Source organism: Cetorhinus maximus, chromosome 9 (genome assembly GCF_964194155.1).
Source record: "Cetorhinus maximus chromosome 9, sCetMax3.hap1.1, whole genome shotgun sequence".
NCBI lineage: Eukaryota > Metazoa > Chordata > Chondrichthyes > Lamniformes > Cetorhinidae > Cetorhinus > Cetorhinus maximus.
Genome location: NC_135887.1, coordinates 91,195,289 through 91,214,602, shown reverse-complemented (window position 1 = coordinate 91,214,602; position 19,314 = coordinate 91,195,289). Strand labels below are relative to the sequence as shown.

The following is a 19,314-nucleotide window of genomic DNA, read 5'->3' as shown; positions in this document are numbered from 1 at the left end:
ACATCACTTGCCATCTGCTGAACTTGGCGCCATGCAACATAGCGTTGACCAACAGGAATGCATACCTCAATGTGGAGCTGGGGCAGTTAGGATTGCTGGACCCAACCCCTAAATTAAATGACATGGGCTCCCCACCAGCCTGATCTTGCTACTAATTCCCCCTGACCAACAATCACTCATGGCTATTGATTTCCTAGGCTGGTGCTATAAGGTTGTTTTGTGTCCCACTAAGAGGTCTGGAGGCTTTTATGGTTGAACAGCTTTTAACTATATATGTCTCCAAGGTACAGCCCTGCATGAGTGCTGTCTCCATACTGGCTTCTGCTAGACTTGACTGCACACAGTCAACACTCATGTGGCTCTCTACATCATATCATAAGTGGTACTGTTCTCCAGTCCCACATTAACCCTTACTCTTCCCAAGCACCCTTATACTACACCTCCCCCAAGTCCTTACCCAACTATATTTACATTACAATATTTTTTACTTGCTACCCCTTCTCCCAGCCTCAAATTTCTAACTTCATAAATTCAGATGGTCTAGAGGCTTGACAATTCTTCCAGGTCTCATTCTGTAACATTTGGAGGAATGGTAGTCTCAGTTATTTTGTGTTGACTTTGTTGGTTTGGCATTGAAATTGTAGTAATCTGCACTTGCAGCACTTGGTTGTCTCCATTTGATTCGTTTTTTGCACTCCTTCGAGTTGCGTTTCTCTTTATCGATGAGCTGTCTGCATTGTTTGGACACCATGGGTTTGTCCCATTCCTTCCGAAGAGAATGTTCACTCCGTTCATTCGTAGAGTGAACTCGGGTTTTCTTTGTCCGTGGGGTCCATCATGTTCTTCCTGGAAGTTAACGTTTCAAAAATGGAACATTCATTTCCACTTGTTTCACAATTTCAGCCAAATAATTGTTTACTCTCTTGTTTTCAACTCGTTTTCAAGCTTATGAATCTTTTCATTCAGCTCAGCAACTACTCTGGTGATTTTAGTTGTCTTTGTTTCACAGGTATCTGCGAAATCTTTATACAAGCTTAACAACTTCGCTTGGGCATTCGGCTCCTTTCAGAATCTTTCTCCCATGGTCACTGACTGCTTCTTAGACTCTTTCAATTCAATTGTTAGATCCTCAATATGTTTCATAAAATTTTCCTTTTCTGCTTCTGAAGTCTGGGTTTGCTCTTCCCCACTGTGCATCTCATCTTTCATGTTCTTCAGCTTGGATCGAAGTTCAAGAATTTCATTGCTCTTTTCACAATGCAGTTCCAACATGTCATCAGTTTTGGTTGTTAATTCTTCATTCGACCAACTGTTCTGATTCATCAGTAATTCTTTTTCCTGTTCCAGGCATTTTTCATGATACTTAATAGATACTTCTGATACTTGAAGTTCATCAAGTTCTAATTTTTCATTAACAAACTCATCTTTTATCCATGAGCATTGGTTCTCTGCACTGAACACTTTTCCCTTGGCAGAGCCTAATTCTTGTGCACTATCCTTCAAGCTCATATTTTTAAATTGTGCTTCTGCTAATTGTTTCTGAGACTCTTCATGCTGCTTTGTGAGAACTTCTACTGTCACTTGGATATGCTGCAGAAGTGGTGGAGAACTCTTTTTTCTGACTGTTGAATTGGAGCTGCAAGTTTTCTACTTTTTCTTGATATTCTATGTTCTTGATTTTCATTTCAGCCATGTCATTTTTCAACAACTCAATGGTCCTTAGTAAGTTTGAGGCATCCAGTGCTTTTTCTTCTAGTCCCTTGATCTTCAGCATTGGATTGACATTTTCTGATCTTATTGCTGTCTTTTCTTTCTCTGTCTGCAGCAGAATTTTGTCCTTGTCCTTCATTTTGGTTTCACTGTTCACCAGGTCTATCTCTGGCAAAGTCTTAACTTGTTTCAGTTCTGTAATCACACTGCTCATGCTTTCATATTCAGCTCACAGCTTGGAAAGCTCTACTACTTTCCCTTTCAATGCCTCCTCTTTTCCATTCAGCTGGATCTTCAGTTTGTTCAGAGTGACATTAAATTAATTTTGCTTCTCTTCGTAATTTTCCAGAGGAACAAACTTTGACTTGAGTGATCCTTGTAGCATGTGAAGGTCCTTCAACAGATTTTCCTTTTCTTTGCAAATCTCAATTGCTTCATCTTGAGTTTTCTTGTAATTCAACAGAGTCCTCTTGACTTTGTTCTGCTGTTCTTTCATTCTGCTGTTCAAGACAGTCTTAATTTCTTTATGCTGATGAAGGGTTATGTACTCATTTTGTATTTGATCTTGAAAGATGATTAGCTGTTCTTTCAACTGTTTATTTTATTGTTCAGCTCTTGCCATCTCACTCTGCACTGCAGTTCATTGCTTTGCTGCTACTGATAGTTCCAGTGCAGCTTTTTCTGAAGTAGTATTCAATATCTTTTTTAACTCCTTTTGTTTTTCCAGGGCTATGTATTGATTCTTCAAAGAGTCTTTCAGAGCAGTGACTTTGAGTACTTTTTCTACCTGCTGTCATGCCGGCTGTACTTCTGGTTAAGTTTTTCCACCTCCTGCTTCGATTTGCCAACAATGGAATTCAGAGTTGTTATTTCCTCCTTGTGCTTTTCTGGAGATACATACTGAGTCTGCACATGAATCAGATTTTCACTTATTGCATTCTTCTCAACATTCAACCTTTCTGTTTCTTTCAAAGCCTCTTTGTAATTATGTGACACGTCAGAAATTTGATTGCTCAGATCTTGAAAAGTTTAGTTCATTGAAAATTTTAGCTTTCATGTGTTTTCAAAGACAAAAATTCAGCTTGAATGTTGTGTTTCAAATCTTCCAAATCAGCTTTGATGCAGACATTTTCCTGTCTTACTTCATTTTCCTTTTGCAGGGTTTATCTCTTTTGGATTACATCAGATAGATTTCCTTCATTTACATCCAGTTACTCGTTCTGCACTGTTACTTGCAAATGAAGTTCAGGCACTATCTCGGGAGTTTCAAAAAGATACATTTTTAAGACCTGCAGCTGGTTCTCTGCCTGTCTGCTGCCATCGTGTGGTATGCTTGGGTATTGTCTTTTTCTCTTGCATCACTCTATTGGGGTGATCTATCTCTCTTTTTAAGCTCTGTGCCACAGTTTGAAGATAAAAATATTTGTCAAAAGCTTTTAATATCTCATCAAAGTTGGTTGGGGATTCGTCAATGCCTTGCATCCAGATTACTTCATCTGTAAATACACCAAAGGAATATAAAAATGTATTAACTTGTACTTTTTTCTGATTACTGACTTAATCCTGATCTACTCCTGTAATATAAAAATGTTCTTCTCCACGATACCTAATTTTGGTTCTGGTTTGGCCCTTGAATCAGCACAAATTGATTTGGTAGTTTAAACTTACTACCCCTGGCTGTTTTTCATAACAGGTGAGTACCTCTTTAATTTCTTCAAGATGACACTGCAGTTGCCTTTTTTTTCTCTTCTCTTTGTTCTTCCCATGATTATCAGACCTTGGCAGGCTCCCACAGCAATCACGGGTCCGACTCTTTAAAATAAAGGAAACCTTCAAGCAAGCTGTTTGGGCTAGGTACTTGGTTTTTTTAAGCTTACAGAATGTAATTGACAGCAATTTTTTAGCTCCAGCTACTGTTTTAAGAATTTTTTTTTTCATTCAGTTGAGCTCGGCACCGGCTGTAGACCCATTGCTGCAGCTTTTTTCTAGCTATGCTCTGGTATGCTCGTGCTGATCCTGATTGCTGCCTATTTTAAAAGGTAATTCCCGCCTTTGCTGTATTTTGATCACCCTTTTTGTGACCTGGCTAGCTCCCTTGATGCTGTGTTCATTCAGATTCTTCTTTTCATCTGCACAGTGGATCATTCTCCTGTCTTTCAGCCTTTTCGCTTTTTCTGGATTTTGCTCAGCCTTTTGTGATCTGCCGAGGTCTCTTGACTCAACGTTCACCCAGGTCTGGCAATAAAGCCTTTTTTAGGTGATCTGCAGCTGTGTCTTTGATTTTGGTGCACTTCCCACAGGTCAGAGTGCAGTTTCTTTACTTTTTCAACTTTACAGGATTTCGGGGTCCATCCTTCACTGCCACCATGTTGTAAGGTTGTTTTATGTCCAACTACGAGGTTTGGAGGCTTGTATGGTTGAACATAAACTGTTTATTAACAAGTCATAACTATATACATCTCCAAGGTACAGTCCTGCATGGGTACTGTCTCCATGCTGGCTTCTGCTAGATTCGACTACACACAGTTTACCATCATGTGGCTCTCTACATCATACTGTCGGCAGTACTGTTCTCCAGTCCCACATTAACACTTACTCTGCTCAAGTACCTTATACAACAGCTGAGGATCCAATTGCACCCCTTCAGCCAGCACTGCATTCCCAGCTCCCCCCACAAGCCCCCTTCCCAAGCAATGCTACCTCCACGCAGCCAATTATCACACAAAGATCAGCCCGAGGCCTGATTTTCCACCCTTTGGCCACTGATTGCCCCAGCCATTAGTTTGCTGGTGCCACTCCCCATCCCCAGCCTGCGCCCAATTGCCTACAATCCTTAAGCAGGTCACTGATACAAGATTGCAGCATACAGTGAGCTATAATGAGTACAATTTATCTTTACCTGACTGATGTTAACCAATTTCACCCTCAATATGAGTAATTTCTAGGCTTAGAGCTTTGTTGGAACTTATAAAAAATATAGTTAAGGCTTCATGGAGACTGCTGGGAAAAAAAACAAATTCTTTCAGGGTTGTCAGATGCAACTGCTACAAGTGAAAGTGACTTAGTCCAAATAATAGCAAGTGTATCTTGATAATCACTTCTGTGTGAAGAGTAATAAGTGGAACTGAGAGAAAGCACTGGAATTCTCAAGTTGGGGTGGCAGCATGCTGACCCCACAATAATGAAAAGGAGAAAAAAGAACACTCAGAAATGTCATTACTCTGTCATTGTGAAGCGAGCTAAAAGCAGTTAAAAAAAAAAATTAAACTGTGACCAGATTGTAAATGGGACGCAGCTGCAATCCAACTGCTGAAGTGAAGCTTAAATAAATACACAAGTTGTTAGCTGGTTAAAAAAAATGCTATGTCATTGTGCTCCTTTATTGAAACAAGTCTCACTTGCTACTGGTCTAAACAGGAGATTTTATACAGCATTCTTGCCACCAGTGGTGAAACAGATCTTTATTCTATGGAATCTAAAAATAGATTATTTTTACAGTGTGCTTATTGTCATTCTCGCCTGTAAGCCAAATCTGTCTCCTACAACACTTATTGAGTGGAATCTGCCAGTTCCGCCAGCAGCGAGAAGCTTGGGGAGCAAGGAAACTTAATTTGGTGGGATGCTAAAAACCAGTTTCCTGACGGCCGGATGAACTTTAGGACTTAGGCTCTCGGGACTTTAAAGGTGGGTTAAAGGCGGGTCGAGCTTCCTGACGAGCAATGTTGGGAAGCCCTTTTGCTTGCATTAGCAAGTCATTCATGCTCATTAAAAAGGCCCCTTGCCAGAATTAAGCCCCCCCTCTGTATATAAGTGGAGTGCACCTGGCAAGCATGACTTCTTCCTGGACTTTTAAGTGAGTAGACACTGCTTTGGCCTTCTTGGGGATTGCTCATGAGTCTCAGCCTCCTGACTCAGATCAGGTGCCGCTAAGCCAAGCTGCACAAAGGCTTGATATCGGAGGCAGGCTAAGGGTGGAAGGGTGGAGTGGAGGGTAGACACGGGAATCAGGCTAAGGGTGGAAGGGAGTGTGGCTGCCCGGGGTAAGAAGACAAATTGTCCGGGGCAGGGAGGGAGTCCATCCAGGGAAGGAAAACAGACTGTTCAGGGCAGGGAAGGAGTCTGTCGAAGGAAGCTTAACAGACTGTCTGGGGCAGGGAGGGAGGCGTGAGGGAATACAAACGTACCAAGATGTGGGATGGAGGGAAGCCCCTTGCTTGTTGGGAATGGGGGTCCAGTGGTTGGGTGGAGAGGGGGATTTTTGGGCAGGGACAGTGGTAGTGACATGGTCCTAGAAGACAGGGTGGGTGCTGACTACAGTGGGGTCCTGGGGGTTGAACTGAGGGTAGTGAGCAGTGGAGGGAACAGTCACAATGAGAAGGGGAAGTAGGATGCAGTAGGGTGGCAGGTCCAGGGTGATAGTAGGATAGCTGAAGGTTTCATGGGGGAGGTCACAGAAACAGAGGAGACAGATGGCTTGGATAATGGGACGGGTCAGGCTCAGAGTGGACATGGAGATGGTAATGGGTGTAGGCTCAGAGGGGATCAAAGGTATGTGGAGGATGGTGGTTATGGGTACAAGGCTAACGGAGAGGGGGGTTCAAAGGTGACAGAGGGGAGAGCAATGCTCATAATAGGTGGGTCAAGGGAGATAGGGTGAAGTTGGTGGGTGTCGGGGGAGGGTAGAAGGTGGTGGAGCGAGTCTGGAATGTGACAGACCATTGTTGTATCCTCTGCTATACAACACCGTCGCTCTGTAACTACAATCCCTTGAAGAGGGAGGGGGGTCTTTTCAGGTGGGTGGAGTTCAAGGTGAGCACAATTGGTCGACTAAAGGGACACCCTAATAGTTATGTGGCAGCTGGATGAAAACCATGCTCAGTTGTGTTCTCTCTATGGTGAAGCCCACACAGCAGCAGGTTTGTTCCTGACTCATGGGTCTCATAACATAAATATCCTAGCAAGGTGTGGAGCTGCTGTTCATTCTGCACAATTTGCTGCAGTCAGAGGCAGGGATGTTGGGAGGGAGAGAGGCGAATGCCCCCAAAGGACACGGTTGGTGGGCGGCAGCAAACTCCTGACTCTAAACTCCATCCTCCTGGGTGAATGGCCATGGCTGACAAGGGCTTATGCAATGGTCCCTCTATAGGGTCTCGGGAGTAAAGGAGCTGAATAGTGTCTGAGGGAGGGTTTCGCATGACCGTCATCACTCCTGACAAACAGCAATGTCTCCATGCGCAGTCATGTGTGAATGGGAGGAACACTCATCTCTGTTCCTCCAGGATGTCTTTTACCTGGAAGGAGATACCATGTCCAGATGGAAGCCAGGCATATGGCTTAGCACTGGCTTGGTGGCTCTGAGGTGAAGGCAAACTTGAATAGAATATGCTCACTAGATTGATTACTGCAATTTATTCACAGATTCACTGATCAAAGGCCTGGATGATGCAGGCCTCAAGCAACCCTGCCTTGCTACTGGGTCTCCTCGAGGTGAGGAGGAGGGCCCAGTGCAGGTTAGCCCAGGGCCAGGAGGAGCAACGGCCTGAGCAGCAAGAGACAGCAGGACCTCAAAAAGGTCAGGATGCTGTCAACCAGGGGCCAGTGTGATGCCAAGCATTGGCCCAACCTCGCGTATATGGCAGGCAATGCAGTTATCCACAGGTGAGCAAAAGGCAATGCGGGAAGCACTTTAGAATGTCCTGGAATGTGGTTTCTCACATCTGCCAGCTTCTCCACAAGGATCTGTGGCCGCAAGGACTTGGAGACAATCCCATGCCAGTGGTAGTAAAATTCACCACTGCCTTAAACTTCTTTGCCAGTGGCTCTTTACAGGGCTTCACTAGGGACCTGTGCAGCATTTTCCAGTCAGTGACACCGACTTGGATCCAGGAGGTGACAGAGGCCCTATTCAAGTGAATGCACCAATTAGTCCAATTCCACCTGGATCCCAAAAGCCAGGCTACAAGAACATTGCGTTTTGCAGCAATCGCAGGATTCCTACAAGTGCAAGGTGCTATTGACTGCACACATGTGGCCTTGAGAGATCCCTGGCAACAGCCAGTCACATTTATTAATAGGAACGTTTTCCATGCTTTGTGCATGCAGCTGATATGTGATCACAGAAGGTAGGTACTGTGTGCTTGTGCTCAGTCCCAGGGTCCTCTCACGATGTCTACATTCTGACCCACTCCCAGGTGCCACAGGTTTTTGAAGGACTTTGGTAATTGTAGAGCTTGTTCCCTGGGGATAAGGGATACCCCTATAAGACCTGACTGATGACACCAGTTCATCATCCACAGAATGCCCCCAAGGAGAGGTACAATGCCACACATTCCTTCACAAGGTCCACAATTGAGCAGACAATAGGCCTCCTGAAGATAAGGTTCAGATGTTTGGGCCATTCAGGCAGGGCTCTCCAATTCTCACCACAGAGAGTGTCCCAGATCATTGTTGTCTGCTCTGCCCTGCACAACCTCGGGCTGCAAAGGGGAGATGCCTTGGCTGAGGGAAACATGGAGGACCAAGATGTCTCCTCCGACAATGAGGACGGTGAAGAAGATGGTGTTGATGAGGGCCAGGAAGTCACAGTTCCACATGCAGAGGCCAATGCAAGGGTACAATGTGGCAGACAGGCCCATGACAATCTGATAGCTAACAGATTCCGGCAGAATAAGCGGCTGAGACATTTCCTTTGTTATTTGATTTTCTGTCCTCTGCTAGTTGGTAAACCGCAGCTCCTTTTTGCTTACAGACATTATGCTTTACCCTAATGTACCTCTATTTATGATAACTGCATTAAATTACACTGCTTAACTTCTGCCCTGTTGTGGTTTTTCCTTTGAATTTGCCAAACTGTGCTGCTTTTCAGAGCACTGGTGCTAACTGTGTGCATTAGAATCTGCACAGCACTCCGTTCCTTCTCAACCTTGGGCACCTGTAAGCAGAATTGAGATTTCTCCCATGCCCTCACAAGTCCGTGTGCATGGCAACTTGGAAACAATATCAATTCTTTCCTCAGCAGGGATGCACTCGTGCCATTCTCACACCTGCTCCCAGTGGGGGAGGGGGCAGACCTTGCAGAACACTCTTTCAGGCGGAACCAGATATATGGGTGCACAGGGAGGAGCCACATGAGAACACCGTTTGACCCTTGAGATCACTCATCCATGCAGATTGATCAGGGAAGATCATGTCCCTACCCCCCAGATCTCTACTCGCCCATAGTAAACTCATATCTCTTGAGACCATTATCATGCCAAACGGTTTTGAGGCTATTTTGGAGTCCACTCACTGCAAATGCCTCATCTGCACTATGGGTTGCTGAGTAGCAACTGCTCTGGACCCCTCAATCGCAGAGACCCTTACAAGTCTGAGTCCTAGATGACCTTAGTATTTGATGTGAGACAGTGATCTGTCATTGTGGATACCCCACTCAAGATAATCAACTTTCTTGCCTTTCTTGTTATATATAAGCGATTTGGACGTAAACGTGGGGACACGATTGGTAAATTTGCAGATGACACAAAGATTGGCCCGAGTAGTGGATAGTGTAGAGGATAGCCATAATCTCCAAAATGATATAGTTGGGTTGGTGGAGTGGGCGGTAAAGTGGCAGATGGGTTTTAACATAGAGAAGTGTGAGGTCATATATTTAGGGAGGTCAAACAGTTACAGGGATTACACAATAAATGGGAATATACTAAGAGGGGTAGATGAAGTGAGAGATCTTGGCGTACAAGCACACAGGTCCCTGAAAGCAGCGGTTCAAGTAGACAAGGTTGTAAAGAAGGCATATGGAATGCTCTCCTTCATTGGCAGAGGTATAGAATATAAAAGTAAGGATATAAGGTTGGAATTGTATAAAACACTGGTGAGGCCACAACTGGAGTATTGTGTGCAGTTCTGGTCACCACATTACAGGAAGGACGTAATAGCTCTGGAGAGAGTGCAGAGGAGGTTTACAAGAATGTTGCCAGGGTTAGAAAAGTGTAGCTACGAGGAGAGATTGGATAGGTTGGGGTTATTTTCCTTAGAACAAAGAAGGCTGAGAGGTGACTTGATTGAGGTGTACAAAATTATGAGGGGAATAGGTAGAGTGGACAGGATAAAATTGTTTCCCTTTGTGGAGAATTCTAGAACCAGGGGACATAGATTCAAGATAAGTGGCAGAAGGTGCAGGGGGGACATGAGGAAGAACTTTTTTACGCAGAGGGTAGTGGGTGTCTAGAATTTGCTGCCCAATTTGGTGGTAGAGGCAGAAACTCTAAACTCTTTTAAAAAGTACCTGGATCTGCACCTTAAGTGCTGTAAGCTGCAAGGTTATGGGCCGGGTGCAGGAAGGTGGGATTAGAAAGGGCACCTGGGTGTCCTCGGGCTGGCATGGGCAAGATGGGCCGAATGGCCTCCTTCTGTGCTGTAACTTTTCCATGGTTCTATGGTTCTATGGACCCTGCAGAGCCCTGTTAGAGCTGCTGATGATTCACTGCCTCATAGTCCTCAGCATGGTCCAGCACACAGACCCATTCTACTCTCTCTCAACTCATAGACTAATACCCCAGTGCTTCAATGAGGTCCATTGGTTGCAAACCCTTTATGCGAGGTCTACTGCAACCCTTGATAAGGAGACAATCAGGCCAAACAATTCTCTCTGTAAGATTTCACAAAGGCTTTAGTCAACTGCACACACATCTTTAATCCTATCACTCAATCCCTCTTGCAGTTCAAGGCCAACATGCCCGCTGCCTCCTTACTTGCAGCCTTCACCTGTATGTTAGCTCAAAATTACAAGTCACCAAGGGCGGCCATTAATGACTGGAAGTGCCCACAACAGCATTCTCCAAACATGTAAGGAAGCATCTGGTTTTCTATTGTTAATGAGACAGCATAGAGCTTCACTCTTTCAACCCTGAAACTGTAGTGTTCCTTGCCATGCGCATAGCAGGTTTAACTCCCCTTGAGTACTCCTTGTATCCACCCACATCTCACATCAGAGCAACAGCAATAGGGGCTTCAATGACCTCGCTGAATACATTTTCAGAGTACAGAACATGGTGAGCTGCAAGTAATGGTTTGCATGATGCGTGCCCAGGTCACGCACTCACAAATGATTGCCAGTGCTCAATCATGCATGTGTAGGATTATTGAGTAATTATATGGTGACAATGTGAGAGAAGCGAATCTATGGGAGTTCATTCTCGGGCTCTAATGGGGGCCAAACTTCCACACCCTTAAATGCCCGCGACCATTGAAGCAACCAGTAGCAAGATGAGAATCCAGGACACTTCCAAACTGTACAGTTATATGTGTGTAATATATTTACAAGTACGAAAAGTACATACAATGGTCATAAACCTGTGCCATTTGTGTGCCTTCAAAGCTTCTTTATCTTTTTCTATTACTATGTCTAGATGCAGCCCCGACATCCACAGCTGAGATGGAAGCAGCCTGCTGACTGCTATTCCCTGTTGTCTGTAATGACTTTGGCAGGTGTCCTCTGGTGGCCCAAGGCCTAGAGGGTCCTGGCCTGCTCAGGGTCTTCTCCTCAGTTTGGCCTGGTTTTCTGGAGGTGATGGCAGAGGGGAGGTGGAGTGGCATGCCACCCTCGGAGTGTCTTGGGATGAAGCTGAGGTGTCTGACAGGTGCTCCTCCTCCCTGTGAGTGCCCAATGGCACCTGCCTAACTCGTTGAGGAGAAGGGGCACCTGGAGGGATGTCAAAATGCCCTGTACCCCTCTTGCCTAGCCACTGCTGTACTGCACCCATGGCTAGACGATGGAGTACAGGTCTGACAGCACATCGAACGTTCACTGTGTCTTCTGCTGGACCGGGATTTCCGAGGCAGCTGCTACCCTTTCCATGGAGGCAGCCAAGCACTCACATGCCAGAGACATGATGTCAGGCAGAACGTGGATGGACTCCTCCAGCTTTCAGCTTAGTCTGCGCATGGCCAATGGCAACTCTGCCTGACATTCTCCTGTCTGTCTCTTCATTTTCAACATGTCTCTTCTGGCTGAGTCCAGAGGCTCATCTTCTACATGGGACTGAGCACACGCCCTGTCTCCAACAATCCTGTGAGGGTCAGAGACCTCAGCTGTCACTTCCTCCTCCAACTGTGGCCCCATGTATGTGATGTGCTCAACACATTATGAACCCGAGCCTACTCCAGAACATGCACCCACAGAGTTGAATGTCTCTGAGCTGGTGCAGGGTTCAGGTGAACACCATGACAGTGCATCCTCTGAGGCTTCTGAGGCATCCTCCTCAGAGGTGGGATTGAGATGGAGCTGTGGCTTCATTCTGTTGTGGGTCTTCCCCTTTTCTTGCTGGTACCTGGAATGGAGAAAATAACGATTTAGTGGATGCCTCAGGAGGATCTTTAATTTAAACAATGCCTCACAGTGGGTGCAGCTGATAACTGCAGACTGGAGGCATCCTCACTGGCTTCTTGGGAGTGTCCTATCTTGCCTTCAGCACAGGCATGGTCCTGCTCCTTCCCGGTTGTTCCTCAAAAGTGTGAGGACTCGAATGTTTGGAATGCTGCCTCTAGTCTTGGTCTGCTCCCTCTTATTCTTTTTATCCTGCAGACAGACTGAAGGATTGATTGTCATCTAAATGGGTGCAAGAGCAGTAGAGGAGCATGCATGCGTATGGCAGCTGCTGAGTCCTCCTCAGCAAGTGATTAACAAGCAGGATGTCCTGCAATTGACAGAACATTGACAACATGAAGTGGCCAGCACACATTCAGCTCACATGTCCCATCTCCTGCTGAGCCCTGCAACCCAAACTCCTGTCTAACATCCCTGTACACTTGCACACTTACACTACCCTTGCCCTTATGAGTGTCACTTTGCAGTGAGTAGATGGTGCCACTCCCCCTGGAAGAGCGCAACAGATCGTTTATCAGCTTCCTGCTCTGCTGGTCAGTTCTTTAGTGAGCTCCACAGGCACTAACCTCTGCTGTGACATCTGCCTAGGCCACCACGGTCAAATGGGAGTGCCTTGTGCTGCCGCCCTGGCCTTTCCTGGACAGCCTGGAGAAGGATCTCCAGGGAAGCTTCGCTGAATTGTGGGGCTGCACGTTGTCTGCTCTGGGACATTCTACATGAGTAATTGGAGCTCCTGGCTTGTAGTGATTGAATGGCTGTTTAGGTGCCCTTTAAATATGGTGCCTGGACCTTCGACCCCATGAGGTGGGAACAGCGACTTCCTGTCCGCCCGCGTCTCGAGAATCAGCGAGCTCCTTGCTGATGCATATATAATGAACTGAACAGCGCAAAATCGTACCTGGTCAGCCTTCCCGCCCTCCAGCGGAAATCACTCCCACTTCTGTTCCGGCCACCAAACTTAGAATCCAGAACGGGAGATTCCTGCCGTTGGGTATAGTTCAATGGTTGGATTAAGAATGGGATATCATCAATCCTTGATAGAAAGTGCTGGATTATGGGAAGGATAATTACATTGGTGAGGCATTGTGTCACACAACCTTACGATGGCCACATTGTGCATCGAATTTAGCCATCAGATCGATTCTGACCACATGCCCGAATATAGATTACATAGAATTGACAGCACAGAAACAGGCCACTGTTTATGTTCCACATGATCCTCCTCACTTCCCCCCTTCATCTAACCCTATCAGCATGTTCTTCTCTCCCTTTCACCCTTGTGCATTTATCCAGCTTCCCCTTAAATGCCAAAATTATTTGCCAAAACTACTCCAAATGTTCACAAATTCCATGTTCTAATTACTTTCTGATCTAAGAAAATCAAATCTGATTCTTGCTCAGTAACAGTTTCAGGTCCCAGAACATAAGAGTTTGTTTGATTCTGATCCAAGGCCAGGATCAATTCAATTTCCAAACCAGATTTTTCACTCATCACTCTGGTTGCCACTCCAAAGCTCCATTGGCTTCCACACGAGCTCTGCTTAGCAACAGCAACAGGAACAGCACTGCAGCTTGCAAAGCTGTGAATCCCGTGAGCTATAGGTTACTATTAACATTGTGTTTTGGAGTCAAATAAAATTGGCATTATATTGTGAGTCAAATTATAATGGAAACATATTTATTTTGGTTTCTCTAACCTGTGAACCCTACTCTATTCTTACACTACACTCTTGACACTGGTGTTATGCTGACATTTTCAGCTCGCTGGTATTGAAGGAATGAATCGATCTATTCGTATCACATCCTCAAGGTGGCCTAATTATTTTCCTTTGAATTTGCTAAATTTGACCCATCAAAATGGTATTACCATAAGTCAAGTGCAATCTACCCTATTATGGGCACTAACCCATACAGCCTCCTTAGGGAAGGTTCTTCATAAATTATTTCAGGTCTTCAATGACTGTTGGGATAAAAATAAAAGGAAACTTACCCTGGGCCAGCACATGATATTAAAAGAAAATAGGATTCATGATAAATGGGTAATAAAGATTTCATAAGCCTTAATTACATTTTAATCTAAAGATACAATTTCTGCTTCAGCAAGAAGAGATTACATATATGGATATAAATATCAAAGCAGTCTATTTTCCTGGCCCAGGCCTTCTGGTGCAAACCTGTCCCCTGGCAGAGCTTTTCACTGAAAAATGGAGACTTGGAACTAAGACTGTGTCAGTAGATCCACGTCTGTGTTAGGGCTCCTGGCCTAGGGGCTTTCTGGCTGCCTCTGGACAAAATCAGTTAGAATTCAAAACCCAAAGATTGCCCTGCAAACAGAAGCGATATGGAGAAAATCTTGCTTTGTTCCAGGCCTCAGTCTTTGAAGAGTTCCTGATTTTTTTGCAGACCCTGCAGTCTGGGGAAGATCTGGAACAAGTCTCACTGTCAGCTTTTTGGGACGTCTTGCATTTGGTAGCCTGCAGTGAGGCACATTAGAAAGTGAGGTTGAAGGGCTGGGAATGTCCTTTTACCCCATGTGTAGTGCATGTTAATGATGGAAGAAAATCCAATTCCACCTAGATTTTACTGTTCCTGTCTCCAGGAACCAACCACCCCCCCAACCATGCACTCCCACCACCCCCCACCCCCTCCCCTGCCCCCGGCCTCCGCAAGGACTTGTCCACACACCTATTGTTGGGCAGCAGAATTTGAATACATCTATTCCTGAATTGAATGTGTTTTGAATGCCCATCCTGTGAAGGAAACCAAGTGAACCTAGAACCTTCTCTCATTCTCCCCACTACACCAGTACAGATTTGATGCATGTTCCTTTCTCAGAGATCGGTATGAATTATAACATATTCTGACGTTTCCCCAAGACCAGCAAGAATTAGACACTTACATTCTTCCTCTCATTCCCATTAGCCCAGCAGAACTACTTTCAGCAGTCAATGAAAAGTGACACAATACACACCCTGAGTAGAATTTTTACCTGCTCCATATGTGAGTGGAATTTTTTTAGTCTCTGGTGCAGTCAAGTTTGAAACAACCAAATTTGGACAAATTTACTTTAAGATACAGCTCCAAGCCAAGCTAATGCCACTTTTGATTCTGAATTGGAGTGCAGCATTTGTTCCTTAGCACTGCTAAATCTACCTGTTCAACAAAGGGGCTTTATTTGTTGAATGCAGAGTTCCTTTTATAAGCTGAAAAACTGAAAGCAGCCATGACAGTTACCAATCTACGCACCAGTGAAATGCCACTTCTAAAATGCGCTAACAATGACACGGGGAAAATATCCTGACATCAGCTGGAAATGGAGCAGTAATTAGGACACACTTGTTGAGCCCTGTCCTTCCAGTGGTAATATGATAAACATAGCAAACATTAGAAGCCAACTCCTTTCCTCTCCTTGCCTGTTCTGTAGTGATGCAGATCCTCAGGCCTGTCAGTCACTGACCCACATCAGGCCTGTGCTTCATACCCATTCTACCTATTGGCAAGATGATCTCATGGAAGATCAACCATTTTTCTTAAAATGCAAAATGACAGTTTTCAATTATTCCTCCTTAGTTGATGAAGAAAAATGGAATCCTTTGCCTGCAGCATAGATAATCTAAATATTCATATTCTGAAGTTCATTAAAGAACAGATTTTACCTTCTACACATCCTATGGAGCCTGTAGTTCAAAACTGTCATAAATCTAATTCTATTAATATCTATTATTAATGCCCTTTAACCTTCCCTAAGTTTCATGCCGTCATGAAGAATTAGTACAAAGGAATTGTGAAGAAAGAAAAAAATTACTTGCATTTATTTTGTGCCTTTCAGCACCTCAATACTTTCTGAAGCGCTTTATGGCCAATGAAGTATTTTTGAAGTGTACTCACTGCTGTAGCAAAGTGATAAGTAGATAAGTAGATAGGTTAACCTCTTCCACACTGTTCTGAATTTTTATGCTATCATGTCTTTCAATATTTCCCATGCCTTATATTGCTACACAAAACCTGACTGGGGTTGATGAAAAATAAAGGCATATAACCTATTAACATGTGGGCATGCAAACAACAGATACGAGTTTATATTTGATGGAGGCTAAATTGGATACCCACTGAAAACAAACGAGAGGTTGATGATACGCAATTAACTCACGCTGGTTCATTGTGTTATAGGCTGCTCATTACATTCATTCTGCCTGCTGCTTTAATCAATTTCTGCATTCAGCTAGTGCTACCCACACTGTTCATTGGCTGCATGAATCAGCAGGGGTTCTGATTGCATAGATGACGAGCATGACTTAAAGACAGCCTGCACCCCTTAAAGAGTGACCAGAAGAAGTGGTGGGAGTCTTTTATGAACTGAATCTGTGCTGTGAAAGACTGAAGCAATGGCTAAACACACAAGTGAGCATGCAATAGTGCATTGGAAGCCTTGGTGCAAGATGTGGAAAGAAGGAGAGAGGTTCAATATCCTCAGGGGAACAGGATGCTCCTCAGACAGTTGTCCAGGAGGCAGTGAGAACAGGTGGTCCATACCAAGAACCTGGATGTGATGCAGGAAGATGTTTCATAATACTGCATGAATTGTCAAGTGGCATAACCTATGCATCACTAGCTTCATCCACTGCTCAATTCACTGCACTCTCATCAACTTCCTACTAGCAATCTCTGTCAATCATTACTTAGCACTTCAATTTATCTGCTTCACCTCACCCTCACATACATAGCACTGCGGCAAGGTTTTCACTCACTACTAACAGCTCACAAACACTGGTAGCTATTCAACCATGTTAGCCACATCACCTAAACATATTGCAGCACACTCACTGACACACTTAATCCTTTCTTGCAGGAGAAGGTGGTGCAAACAGGAGGTAACAGGAAATAACTGGAGGAGGACAAACACCTCCACATTTTATCCCTATGGTGGAGACAGTGCTGGCCATCATGAGAGGTATGGGGGGGAATGAAGGGATGGGTGCTAAGGGTATCTGCCTACCTAACCTCCTTCTTTCTTCCCACTTATCCCTCGACCCACAATAACTTCTGACTCACAGGGTGTAATCGTCCCAGATTTGCAATAATTGCGGTAGCAGGTGGGAGAAAGGGCATTTTACCCGCCAGCCGCAATGGCGGCTTATCGCGCAATATTGTCCCATTCCTGCCTCATTAATTATGCAGCCACAGGAAACACTCTGTCTCGCTGGTGGGCAGCCTCCAATTTGCCCACCATACCGTTACCTCGCCACTTCCTCACACAGGGCACCATATTTAAACTGCAGCTGCGCGCACACCTCTCAGTGCTTGCAGTCCAGGAGGACACCAGTGAAGACATGGCCTCAAAAGCCAAGAAGAATGCAGTCCTCCAATTCAGTGGCGTATCCCTTGGACACCTTGTGGCCGCTTCAATGTCCTCTGCTCTTGCTCTGGCGGCAGGAAGGCCATCAGTCTCACCACTCCAGCTTGGGAGGTAGTGGCAGAGGTGGTCAGTGCCAATGCTGCACATAAGAGGTCCACCATCCAGTGCAGGAAACAGATGAATGATCTCACCCGTGCCGTGAGGGTAGAGCAACCATCTCATCATTCTAAACTCACGCACCCACAAGGCCATCGCATGTTCACTGGCATCTCACTCACTGCCAGCTCAAGGGATATCACCACTCACTCTCTCACACACACCCTCACATCTCCATCTGGCCTCATCTCCTCTGGAGACTGCCTCCTCAGCCCTCATCATCTTGAGGCCACTTGCACAGGTCAACATGTGCCCCCACACACACCCTGGGATACCCCATTCCCCAGTAAAGCCCTTGACCTGCAACCTCTTCCCTTGCCTGAGGCCATGTCTCCCCATTCCCCAAGCAAGCCCTAGCCCTGCAGACATTGAAAAGCCTTACGGCTGATCTGGTAGGTAGAGACCTGCCTGTGTGTCAACCTTAAAGTGATGTGGAGGCCTGTGAAGCCTGGTGCTGATGACCTTGAGTGCTGCCCGAAGAGAGGTATGCAAACAAACCTCAAAGTCCTGAGTGAAGTGCAGCCCGCCAGGTGCACATCACTTATGTACAGTTATAAAACACGTCAGCCTGCTGATCCAGCCTAGGGGGATGATTCTGGTGAACAGGGCTTATAATGAAATGCAGGTATATTGAAATGACATTCCCGACGTGCGGCGGTGGGAAAGGTGGCCCGCCATTGACGGGCAGAGCGAACTGTTCACGACGGCGTGAAACCGATTTTTGGCCTTCTCGCTGTATTGTCCACTCAACCCACCGACGCCAACGGGGACAGAAAATTCCGGCCACAAGCTGCCAAGGGTGTAAGCACGCACTTCTTACATTCTCCTCTCCCCTCACCCTGACCCAATCCTTGTCCTTTTTCTCAGAGTGTGAGGTCACACACGAGTTGTGCTGCAGACGTGGCAGATTAGGTCTTCAATGGATCAGGCCACAAGAAGGCTGATGGCCTACACAACCAAAATGTTGGTGCACTGCAAAACCTTCCAGAAAGCCAATTCACAATGTAAAGGTGCCATAAAGAATCCACTATCAATTTGGTCCTGGCCTTCATGCAGAGCTTGAAGTGCATCCTTTCCAACATGGAATGAGTAGTCACCCACAGCAGCACACCTGCGGAACCAACCGTGATGTAGCGTCTGATGGCCAATGTCACAGCTTCTACTGCAGCCCAAACAGCCTCCTTCAAATATCAGGCTGCTGGCATTGTGGCTTTGGATATCACTATTGAAAGGAGTTGCGCTCCAGCAATCACATCTCCAATAGGTCATCAAGATTGCTGAGGTGCCATCCCACGAGGGTGACATTGGGTCAATGTAACACGAACCTGCTGTCCTCTCTCAGGATGACAGCATTCCTGCTCTGGTCTCTGCCACTCTGCCAGTGCCCTTACTGTGGTTTGTCAGCCAGGCAATCTAGATTGCTGCAGCCCAGATGATACAGTCTGAAGTTTGGCTTCTAGGGCCAGAGCTTCTAAAGGTTGTCCTCCAAAACAACGTCCAGTCTCCTCAATTGAAGGCCAACAGCCTGCCACAAGCTATGCTACATCCAGTGTGGGAGTAGCTCATAGGAATGCTAGGATAAGCAAAGGCACATGAAAGACAGACACTATGGGTGGAATCATCCCAGATTTGCACTAAGTACAGTCAAGGGTGGGAAAAAGAACGTCCTACCCACCGGCCACAATGAGGCTTTTCACACCGAATCATCCCA

At 45.6% G+C, this 19,314-nt stretch overlaps 1 pseudogene; it reads right to left on the bottom strand.

Moving 5' to 3' along the window:
- Positions 1–1,939: 1,939 nt before the first annotated feature.
- The window catches only part of LOC144685071 (uveal autoantigen with coiled-coil domains and ankyrin repeats-like), an 86,649-nt pseudogene continuing 69,274 nt past the window's right edge, over positions 1,940–19,314 (bottom strand).